The 12,263-nt window shown below is 38.2% G+C and overlaps 1 long non-coding RNA gene across 2 annotated transcripts in view; it reads right to left on the reverse strand.

The window, feature by feature from the left end:
• LOC117812594 overlaps positions 1-6,348 on the reverse strand; it is a 51,762-nt gene extending 45,414 nt beyond the window's left edge. For both annotated transcript variants that reach the window (XR_004631256.1, XR_004631255.1), the window contains exons 1-2: positions 6,109-6,348; positions 4,257-4,358 (exon numbers count right to left, since the gene is read on the reverse strand). This is a non-coding gene — a long non-coding RNA (uncharacterized LOC117812594). The remainder of the gene's footprint in view (positions 1-4,256; positions 4,359-6,108) is intronic.
• Between the last annotated feature and the right edge of the window lie 5,915 nt (positions 6,349-12,263).

Consider the following 12,263-nt stretch of genomic DNA (forward strand, 5'->3'; position numbering starts at 1 on the left):
GGGAACCCATTGTTAAATTCTGTGTTTACTCCATCAGTAAACATGTTGTTATTTGTGAATCAAGTCGGTCCTTAAATCAACTTCACATCAACACTGCATAAGTGTTCTTCATCCAAGTTTTTGGAATTTAACTTTCTCATCCAAAAGTAGACAGAACTAGTAAAAAGTGCACTGAATAATGTAAAATGATTGTAATGGTCAGTAATGATGTGTCAATGCAGAAAAATCTGACTTTTCTTGTCTGCGTGAATTAAAGAATCACCATAAAGTCTCAACATAAAGATTTGAGATTTTAGAACTCGGCTGTAAATCATTATATCTACATCCAGCTTGGCAAGAGATCCAGCCTGGACATGTATTTAATTTAAATCATAACAGACAAAGTGCCACCTACAGGAAACATGACATTACTTCTGCTGTATTATCACTTGGCTAGGTTAGTCGTATCCTACTCAAATTTAATCATGAACATCCCAAGTCCTTCACCATGCTTCATTATGAAGCTCATAAGTCTGTATAATGCTGTTGCTTTGGCTGCATCTTGTTAGCCATGAAACAGGAAGTCGACTTTTGAGATGCTTGGCTTTCTCATACATGAGTAAAATAGAACAGTTAAGCAGTTTTTGTGGGTTTTTGTGAGTGGGCAGGGGGTTTGGTTGATAGTGTGAGAAATATAGAAAACTTCTGCCGAAATTTGTCGACTCACTGCAAAACACAAAGATCCTGTGACTCAAACAGACAGGGTCAAAGTCACTCATTTCTAAGTCGTTTACAAGCGGCAACCTCCAGTCTCAAACTATGAAGCCCATGTGGAAGTGTTATAAACTGCAATTCATCAACAATCCGCTTGAGGCTGGCTGCAGAAACACCGGAAACCACATACACACCAATTAAAAAAAGACGATCTTTGCAGCATTAATAAACATGTTTACAGACTGGTTCAAAAAGCGGCTTGGCCCTACGTAGCAAATTTCTCTATCGGCACACACTGTACGGGGGGAGAATTTTTTTCTTATGCAACGGTTCAGAAGATATTAAGATTACCAGTTTTTGCCCAAATAAGGACATGACTGACTTGACTCCTAGACGGGAACACATAGCTGTTGGCTAGGAGGCTTAAACTCCGCCCCTTTACGTCACACTCTGCCTGGTTGAGTTCCGCATTTCCAATATGGCTGCCAACAATTGGCTTCAAAAGAGCTCTCAGGAACAGATGAGTGACTTCAAGGATACTATGTCCATATTTTATAGTCTATGGTCGTTTATCAGAAATTTTAATTACAGCTAGCACACTAATCTTAGTCAAAACTGAACATAATTTATGTATTTATTCAACATAGCTAAACCCTGGATCACAGAATCTGCAGGTTAACAATGTTAAATTGGTTAGCAGAGTGTAGCTAAAGTTAGCAGAGCAAGCACCCCCCCAGCCTTTAGTCCTCCTTGCAGGTTAGCGTCCACAGGCCTGTGCTGGCTGCACATTGCTCCAGTAAAGTGGCTATATGCCAGTTTAACCAGACACTGCATTAAACATTAACTAGATTAAAATACCGCCAAACCATAAGATACCTCCTGCCACTGTGCTCATTTATATCCGTGTAGCAGAGCAATATAGCATAATGGCATACTCAGAGCTATATCACCAGCTAGTGGAAGGTGGCTGCATAACAGATTAGACATCATATGACCGACATTTTGGGCCATCAGCTAATCAATGGCACATCTCTTTTGTCAAAAGTTTAACATACTGCGGCTCACCAAACCCCGAACTTGCAACACATCTCTGGGTATGCACATGTGCGACAGCCTGTTCACTTCTGTTTGCAATGAATTGGTTCCTCTCGTTTTGTTGACTGGGCCTGATCACGGGGAAGAATAACATCAACGCATAACACTGTTGTCAGTCATTTACAGCAGATCCCACTGTGTCAGAACACGGTGCTGATTAAACTCACCCAACATTAAATTAAACTAATTCAATTTGGCTTTGTAACCATTATTCAACCACAGAGGAAGTGAGACTCAAAGTGTCCAGCTCTATCGTAATATAAGAACTACAAAAGTATTTTCCTTTGTGCATACTGGATGAGAAAAACAGTTTGGAAGACTTTTCTTTTCCCTGTCCACACAGGATCTGTGAGCCAAACCCTCTGGCTACTGGCATTAAGCCCACAAACAGCTTTTCCTTCTTTGTGTTACATGTCAGTATCGATTGTATGAATGATGGTTGAGCTCAGCCCTGACAGGCGATGAGGTGACTGCAGGCCTACGTCAGTTCTGGCTTCAGTGTGTTATTCTGTGTTGTATCAGCTGTCATGTTTTTTTTTTTCATGTTATGCATGTTAGAGGAGCGGTTTCCTTTAACCCATTTTTCTCTTCACACTCTGAAACTAGGTTAGAAATCAGGAAGAGAGCGTGTATCTTCTGAAGTGAAGGCTCACGTGTGACAGTCAGAGATGACAGTAAGAAGGTTTCCTCGCTGAAGGAAAATCACACACACTCACACATACTCTACAGCATTTATCATCGCAGACAGACTGATGTGGTTCACCACAACGCCCTCTTATGGCCTCTTAGGGCAGACAGACTCATCAGTGTTGACAGTGTGATGTGTAGAGGTGTCTCTAAATACTACATTATACATATATTTTTATTTTTATTATTTATTGTCTTTTTATATGAACAGTATTTACATACTGTTCATAGGTTGAATATTAAAACATCTATTTAACTTTTTTCATTGGCACTGGAAATGAACAAGACAAGTCCAAACTCATTGTTAATCATTTTTAAAGGGCCAGCTTACTTTCAATCAAAATGCCAAGCACAAACTTTTCAAATGATTGTTCTTAATTCTTATAAAGTCTCTTCTCAGATGAAGTTTTATTAGGAACACCTAAATAAGTCTAATACTGGTCTGCAAAAACTACTTTTTTGATGAAACTGGTCTTGGAAGGCATATATTCACCTTTATGCTCTGTTTGGAGCTACTGCTTTGCATTGTAAAGAGAGGTGTAGTTATCACTTTGTCAATCCTCATTACTTAATGGGTTGGATATGATACTGGAAACACCTCTACAACCAACACAGCCTACATCCTCTGAAATGATAATACATCTCAATTAAAGCCTCTCTAAAACACATGCTGGGTACACATGCTGCCAGTTTCTTGTAAATATCCACCTGACAATTAACTCTATTTTATTGTAATTCAAGGTTTTCCTTTTCGTTTAAAAAAACTTGACTTTTACATAAATCAAGCAAGAGACACGCAGTGAATAGTATTACCACTTGCATTATTATTAGAGTAAGATTTTTTAGTTTTAGCACAGTTGTTTTGCTTTAAGAAGTTTCCTTTTCTTTCTTTCTTTTTTCTTTACAGAAATGTCTCAAGAGTCCAAATCACACATCAAAATATCCTTGTTGCATATTTAAGCTGCTGAATTTTCCCCTCAGTGATTAAACTCTCTGACTGAAAACCACAACTAAAAGTTAATCATATGAAAATAAAAATAAATATAAAAATATATTTTAATACTTTGAAGATAGCAAGTGTCCTGAATTTAATTTCACTCTCGGTTATCTTCAAAGAATCAAACGGAGACCTCAAAGAAGTCTTTCCCGGAAGCATTCAGCTTTAATAAGATTGTTTAGTCATCCATCGAGTATTAAGAGTGTTTTAAATCACATGTTGTGTATCATCAACACAGACTGTGTTAACTCCTGCAAAACCTGTCATAGCTTTTGTCTCCCACCATAGGAGACCAGTCACAGTCTAAATCCAATTACAGCAATTTCCTTCAACTTACCAAAACCCCCATAAAGCCTTCAGACCTCATTTCCCCCAGGTCACATCAAAAACACAAGTGTGAGAAAACGACTGCTACAGTTAAACACAGGCTTGATTAAAAAAGCTCAGTTATTACTACGAATCCTGCAGGTGGGCCGGAGCTATGTGCATTCTTTTCTGTCACACACTGCAGTCTCTTCACCTTTTTAACAAAATAAACACACAAACTGTGAAGAGTCCTGACACTTTTACAGCCATCTCTCAGATGCATTCAGGGCAAAAGCGTCATGCAAATATTGTCACAAAAATGCTGATTTCACTGGTGTGTGGGGTTTAAATCCGATTAACTGCCAAAATGTGTAATAATTTGATCACTTCATGAAGTGATGCTGTATGATGAGTGATATGGATATGTGGCCTTCTAAGGAGTGTTTCTTCCTGATTTTTCACTTTTTGTCAGGATTACCTCATTTCTCCTCCGCTGTCTTGATCCTCATTTGACTTGTTGAATTGACATCTAGGGAGAGCTTGACTGACGGCATGAAGACACAAAGTCTTGAGGACATCCCTGGGGAGAAATACAGTCAAAACACAACATTCTTATTCAGACTCTGAAAATCCACAGGGACTTTCTGTATTGTACTTGTGTCGTCTGCTGACTGATGACATGACATGAAACTCTTGGCCGGGTCACTGAGACTGTCATTTATCTTACAGTTTCATTAAAGGACTGAAAGGCACTAGAGTTTGTTTCTCTTGCAGAGCAGTGTCATTGCTCGAACAGGTGAACAAAAGCTGGACCATGCAAAAGGACATGGCTGTGGTCCAAGTTTTATTTTTGCTCAGGAAGGATTCTACCTGAGTAAAGTAACACAGAGGTATCAAAGAGGCAGCCATAGACCATATTCACACAGCAGCCATTATCTAGTGACATGAAGTTTAAGCAGTGTCTGCGAAATTGTGTATGAACATGGCTCATTGGACAAGAAACCTCAGTTGTGCTTCAGCAATCAAAAAAAAACAACAGGTGAGCTGATTGATTTGCCAGGATGCCAATATACTTAAAAAACAACAACAACTGGAATTAATCTTATATAAACAATGTTGAAGGTAAGACCACTGCTGCCTTCCTCTACTGTAAACATCATATTTTTGACAAGCTAACGTGATGTAAAAATGAGCAGTATCATAAATGCTAATGCATCCAGAGTAGTCAGCAAACAAAACAACCAATTGGCTTTGGCAAACATCAAAAATAATCTAATGCTAATGTTTAAAAAATGCCTACATTGATGGAAGATTCCCATGAAAGTAAGTGATGCTGAAAGAGCTAACATTGTATTCTTAAACACACACTTGCTTAAAAATCTGAGGGAGGTGAAATCATTTTTAAAAATGTTGGTTTTGTACAAAGCAGTCAGACATGTAAACATCTTTCGACCTGTCCCATACAAATCGCCATTGTGTGAATGTGGTCTCTAATAAGACCTGGTTGAATCATTTTTAATGTTAGATAAAGTTGCTTATAGACTTATATTTTGGCAAGTACAAATCAGACCTTCCTTTCCTTAATAGCCGAAATATTCAAAGATTATTCTTTGAAAGAGAGAGAGGTTATAACTTAAGAGGGAAGTTAAGATTAAAGATGATGAGTGTTCGGACCACAAGGAAAAGCTTTTGTATTTCAATCTGTGGTGTAAAACTTTGGAACAGACTCAACATGGAGCTACAGCGATATCAGAACACAATCTAGTTCAGGAAGAAGTATAAAGAAGTAATTTTCATGAGGTACAAGGAGGAAAACAAGTGTTGAGAATCATGAGGGGTTTACTTTTGATTGTAGGTATAAGTATGAAGATACTATATGAAGATTTTTTTGTGGGAATGCCCAGAAAGTAGTTAATAAAGGGGAAGAATTAGATAAGTTTTAACTTCTTCCTACTCCTTTTCGCACATGTAAAATAAAATGTTTCAGTGCTTGCTAATGGAACTGATTGATTTGGGGTTTTTTTGGATAACTATTTCTTCTTTTTTACTTGTATGTTTTTTTTCCTATTTTACTTTTGCAAGTAAAGACATCAAACATCAAACAAACTTAAGACCTCTTCCTGCACTTACTCCTCCACACCAGTCACAGCCATCAGCTGTTCACCAATGAGTCTGGTTCTGCTCGAGGTTTCTGCCTGTTGAAGTAAGCTTGTCCCGGGACACAGACATTTCTATGTTGTTGTTTTTCATAAAGAACACATTAAACTTCTGCTGCTTTGTCACTGTTTGCTGAGTTGATTAAGGTGTTTAATTCAGGTACTTTGAGTTACCTGGTGGCTGTGTATCATCCTTCCTGGTTTGGAAAATATTTGCTTCTTCTTTTCCGTCGTTTATTGGCTTGAAGGTGTATAAGACCGCCCCCTCCTGGACTGAAGACAGGCATACAAGTTTTAAAAAGGATAGATAAACATCTCAATCCTCTCTATTGGTCGTGTTTCCTTGTAGAATATTACTGAATCGTTCCGAGGCCCAGTGCGCTACCGACAGTATTAAAGTTCCATGTAGCAGAAATCACGTTGTGATGAGTTCAAGTACCGCAGGAAGTTTGACAGGCTACCAAATCTGTGCTCAATGCGTGTCGGCTTGATAACATTTGGTAATAGGATGTTCAACCCAGTACAGGAGGATGGTTGGGACCAAGTGTTGGTAATGTAAATTGTTAATGTATGCCTAAGTTGGGTTTTAGTGTTAGCTGATACCACACTTTTATGATTCGATGCGATACCGAATACTTTATTGGCAATTTATTCGATACCCAATATCGATGCTGATACTTTCAGTGATTTAGGATTTTTTTTTATTTTTTAAATGCAACACTTAAAAGACAACTCCCATGACAAATATTGTTCATTTAACAACTTGAATATGCAAATCCTTTGGTGGCCTTTTTTTAAACAATGAATTACATTTAGAAAAACACATAAATAATTAACATCCTTTAATTAAATTCTCTGAGTGGAAAACTTAAAACAACTCTTCGGTACAAAACTTTGGAGTAAGTTACCCTAAAAGGATCAGAAGATAATCGATAGTCAAATGAGTAGTGTTTGAGAATCGATATATTGATACCACTGAATCGATATGCCCACCCCTATTGGGTTTGCTTTGGGAAGCCGGGATGAACGGTCAGCAAAGGACACCAGGATTTATGATAATAATAATAATAATAATAATAATAATAATAATAATAATAATAATAATAATACTAAGAAGAAGAAGAAGAATGTATTTTATTTGTCACGCACTTTACATTTGGAGCAAAAAAAGGGCAGTAAGAATAAAAACAGGGTTAAAGAACAGACAAACAGTAGGATGCAGATACTTGTTAAAAACACTGTAGTTGAGTGTTATGTGTTTAGTCTTTCTCAGTTCCTTGTTCATTTTTGTTCACATTTTGTAGTTTTACTTGTTTCTTGGTTGGACTTGGAGATAAATGTTCAATGATGGAACTTCATTTAATAACCCTAATCTGCCTCCTACTTTACCATACACCATCTGGCTAAACTATCTCAAAGTGTAATCGATCATTACTTGAAAAAACTGCATTCCAGATTTCCATTCCAGATTTCTCATATTTAGTGAGTTTGATCCATAATGATTCCTGTAGAGCCTCCTTTACTGTAACCTGTAATAACCACTGTGATTTAAGTATTTTAGCCAATATGTCTGCACCCTCATATCCCTCTATGCCTCTGTGGGCAGGGACCAGTCATTCAATCAGTCATTATCTTCCTGATGTTTGCATTGTTCTGTGGGATAACAATAGCATCCATAATTTAGTCCTCTGAATGAGATGTTTACACACTGTTCACATGTCTCTGTCTGAGGTAAGGTTACGATATGATGGCTTGGTGATATTCCTGGATACAAGTCAAATAAAACTGCCTTTCATAGGCTTAGTCTAGGATCTGCCATAAAGCAATTATGAAAATCAAAGTATTTAAGCAACAAAGGGTTTTGTTTAAAATGTATAATATTTAAAGCTGTGGATGGTGCAATGAGCTCATTATTGTGAATATTAGAGTTCAAACCAGTAGCCCTGTGGCAGCCCTAAAACCATGTTCCACTTAAAACAGATCATACTTTACACCTGGCCTTCGCCCAGGGCTTACAAAGGCTACTTATTAACATGACAGGTGTTGTTACTTTTTACTTCCTTCACTCTTCCTTTGAGGTAAAGCCTGTAACCACTATCGTGTAAGGAACGTGCGCTAAGCAGCAAGAAAATAACAAAATGTATGAGTATGTTGCATAATGTTAGATTTCGTGAGACACCTCCTCTTCTGTCATCTGTTCACATGTGAAAAGAAATGGCTGCCAACAAGCTTTGTTTCATCGCCAACAGAGAGTCTTCAAGCTACAATACATCGTCTGTATGTAGTGTGTTTTTCTTTAATGCTGGTGAGGTATTGTCAACAGTTACAATGGTAACCATAATGCATGTTGGCAGATGAAACTCAACAATAGAAAAGTGGAACACGCTGTTCAGATGTTTAAGTCCACAAAATGTGTAGATTTAGCCTTCCTTGGCTCGTTGTAGTTCTGCACTGAATTACAGAGATAACAAAAACAGCACGTTTTTCCATTTAGAGAATTTGACTCCAGTCCCTCACAAATCCCAGAGTAAAGATCTCTTTAGAAGAGCTATTAAACTGTCCAGTAAGAACAAAACAGATAAAAAGATCCCTCTTCTGCATGTCCCTGTGATGATTAAACTTCATCTCGATAGTTGTGGCATTTGTTTGACAGATAATTTGTCCCAGCCCTTGTTCCAGAATTTAGCAAAGCTGTAACAGTGTACAAGTGTTACTGACAAGAAGAGAGATATGTTGATGATCACTTGCTAGTACAGTACATATTCGAAACTCCTGTGAGGAGTTTTTTACTGGTTATGAAACAAAATGAAATTAATAATGATACTTCTAAATGACATACAAAAGCAGACAAGACTATTGGAAACAACATTTTTCATTCCTTAATGGGGATTTTTTAATGTCTGGAACCATTGCTGCAGTCAGTGTCAAACTAAAGTCTCTTAAACTCTACGATTTCACAACTGCACCGAGATGAAGTTCTGCCATCACTATGTCTTTGTACTCACACACTGAACTACACAATGGTGTAATATTGTTGTTTTACATCACAGTATGGCATTGCGGAAGTCCAAGATCTACAGCTTGCTAACACACAGCTAACCAGTGGTGGACAAGGTACACAGCTTCATTACTTAAGTCAAAGTATAGATACTCCAGGTCAAATATTACTCCAATACAAGTGAAAGTTGCTCTGTTAAATTATTACTTACTGAAGTACTGATGTACTTGCTTTTAAAAATACTTCAGTATTCAAAGTACTTTTTAAAAAATCATAAAACATTGTATTTTCACAATACATAAATGCAGTCAAGAATACATAGGAGTACATTCTGTTACATTATGTTTATCTAGAAACCATTACTTGAAATCTCTAAAACTATACCATGTAATAAAATCAGTAACTAAGTTACTCCAAGCACAGACAACTTAGTTTGAAATGAAACAAATGTTACGTAGCTCAACACGCTTTCTCAGGTTGGACAGTGAATTTTTGTTTGTTTGGGCAGAGTGGGAAACAGGGAGAACATTTCAAATGATACGTATCATTCTTTATTTCAAAAACCTCTAACACAGGCTGAAGATATGGCCATGGGTGCTCAGGTGGAGGATTACAGCCATCATTACCACCTCTAAATGAACTGCCTTATCTGAGTGAAATCTGCTCTGTGTTTGCTCCATGTTCAACCGGGGAGACGCACGGCTAAACCACTGAGACAAACAGAACTTCACAAACACATTTTACTGTCTTAGGGATCAGATTTCAGAAAAGAGAAGGGAATTCATGAGCTGACTTCAAAGCTAAAGTAGTGAATAACTAGAGCGCTGATAGAAATGTAATGGAGTAAAAAGTACAATAATTGTCCTCTGAATGTAGTGGAGTAAAAGTAATACGTTTCCCAAAAAAATAATACTGAAGTAAAGTACAGTTACTCAAAAAATGTACTTAAGTACAGTACTCAGGTAAATTTACTCTGCTACTGTCCACCACTGCAGCTAACGCTATGAACGTGCACACTAAGACATGCAAACACACAGAGCGTTGTTCCACTGGCTCAAATGCTAAACACTGTCATCATCTTCACCCTCTACTACCTCAGAGGGAAAATCTGAGGTGGACAACTTGACCCAACATTACACCTTTGTGCATTTCAAATTACAGATGTGGGGTTGTAAATGTCACACTCCCACAGGGGCACCAAATTTGACTTAAACCTGAAGTCCCCCATGTGAGCTTTAGTGCATTTTAGTGTGTCTGAAAATGTGTCATAGGCAGAGGTTTTTGTTTTTCTGACTCAATCGTTTGCTTTTTTTAGATGGAAATGCGGTAGACACAACTATATATGTACAGTTACTATGATGAAGGGTCACAAAAGGTCAAAATCTGAAAGTGTAGAAAACCAGAGGATGAGTGTGTGATGATAGTTTTTCCATAAAGACTCCAAAGAACTGTGTCTGGCACGGGCCTGTAATAAAAAAGTAAAAACAGTAGCTGTGGGAATGTGCATCATGTTGGTGACAGAGTGAACCAACCCGCCCATGACAGCCACAAATTATACACTTAAGATACAAATGTTTTTACCAAACCAGCTCTAACTTGCTCTATTTTAGGATAGCTGACATGGTTATTTGTGGCAGAGGAAAACATTCAAATACATGCCTCCATGAAACACATACCAAACAGAGCACCTTGACCTCTGAGAGAAAAATCTGTCAAAACGTCTCTCTTTGTTATGACTGCTAGTTCAACATAGGTGGAACTGCAGAGCGTCAGTTTTTGTCTCAATTTGGGCTTACTGTCAGCAGAGAGCATTCGCCCTGCTTAAGTGTCTTTGAGCAAGAGGCAGACTCGTCCACAGCTCCGGGGTTCCTCTGGCCTCGCTGACCTTATTGAGGAGGAAGGACTCAAGAGAGAATATTTGTCCAGGAGAGGAAGAAAAACAGCTTCAGTTTGAGAAATACTTGGGCCAGTTTTTACCTTGAAGATCTCTGTGATTGGTGACATGGTCTGCATGGACTCAAAACTCTAAACACCACACATGAAAGTCACTTAATCAAGATATCTGACAGTGTTAAGCTGAGTCTTATAACCTCTTAACAGAGGAACTTGTGGTAACATTAACCACAGGACAACATTTTTTATGTGAACTGATTAAGCTAATTCTTTATCCATCTAGCCAACAGTTTGACAGTTTTAGTTCACACCCTGTGTTTTCAGTGTTAACAAGAGTGTAGAAGAAGCCATTTTCAGTCCAAATTCTTAAACAAACCACTGTATCACTGTGTTTGAGCTGTATCAAGACCAACATTTTGGCATAAAAAGTTAGTGAAAAATTTAAGAACATAGTCTCAAAAGTCAAAAAAGTTCCTCAGGAGGTGGTGGAGACCAAAAACAGTGCAACGAGCGTCAGGGAAATACTGGACTTACAATCACCCAGTGGGCATAAACTCAACTCTAAGTGAATAATAATGAATTCTGTTTGCTCACAGAGTTTCCTCTATCAGCTTCTGAGGTGATGCTTGGTAAACAATGTGTTCACAACTTTTTCTACTGCTCCTAAGAAGTCGAACCCCTCAATGCAGGTTTAAAGTAAAAAAGGATGCTTTGATCGATTGTTCAATCAGACTTTTTAGTAGGCATGCATTATTTTATCTTTTTAGGCTACTCTAACATTAGGGCTCTATATAGTCAGTTCCCTTAAACATAAAATCAACGCAATAGGCTCAGAGCACCACAATGACCTGGCAGAAACTCTGTATGAACCTTGAGAAACTTGTCCTGAGGTCAGGAGTCATTACAAATAGACAGTTACCACAAGTGAGAGTGACTGATGGTTTGACTCAGACAGTTGTCCCAAGGCGAGGTGAGGAGGAGGTCACTTTGCCTTTTTACTGTTCTTAAAAACAAGGTTTCATGTTTCACCTTCTGCTCATCACAAGAGAGTTTTAAAGCTCAAACACAGCAGAACACAGACGGCCACTCACAACAAAGTAACCAACCTCTCCGTCTGCTTTCTCCTCGTTGACTTCACTACATCATACAAGTCACCAAAAGATCAGAACAGTAGAAGAGCCAAGATGGCAATTACATAGTGTCGTAATATGATTGAAATATGTTTGGTGTTTCCCAGAGAACTTTTTCATCTAAGTTTTTCCAGTGTAAGCAGATGTAAGTAGGGCACTGAGGCGGGGTGTCAGAGTTCCTTAAGGGCCTTACAGCACATCTGCACTGTGCTGCAGAGGACACAGCGCTAACACGAACCAGATTCAATTCATTGCAAAGGTCAGACGCTAGAATCAGCACTTAGGCACGCTTACACCAGGAGATGTTT

This window comes from Notolabrus celidotus, chromosome 5 (assembly GCF_009762535.1).
Source record: "Notolabrus celidotus isolate fNotCel1 chromosome 5, fNotCel1.pri, whole genome shotgun sequence".
Classification (NCBI taxonomy): Eukaryota; Metazoa; Chordata; class Actinopteri; order Labriformes; family Labridae; genus Notolabrus; species Notolabrus celidotus.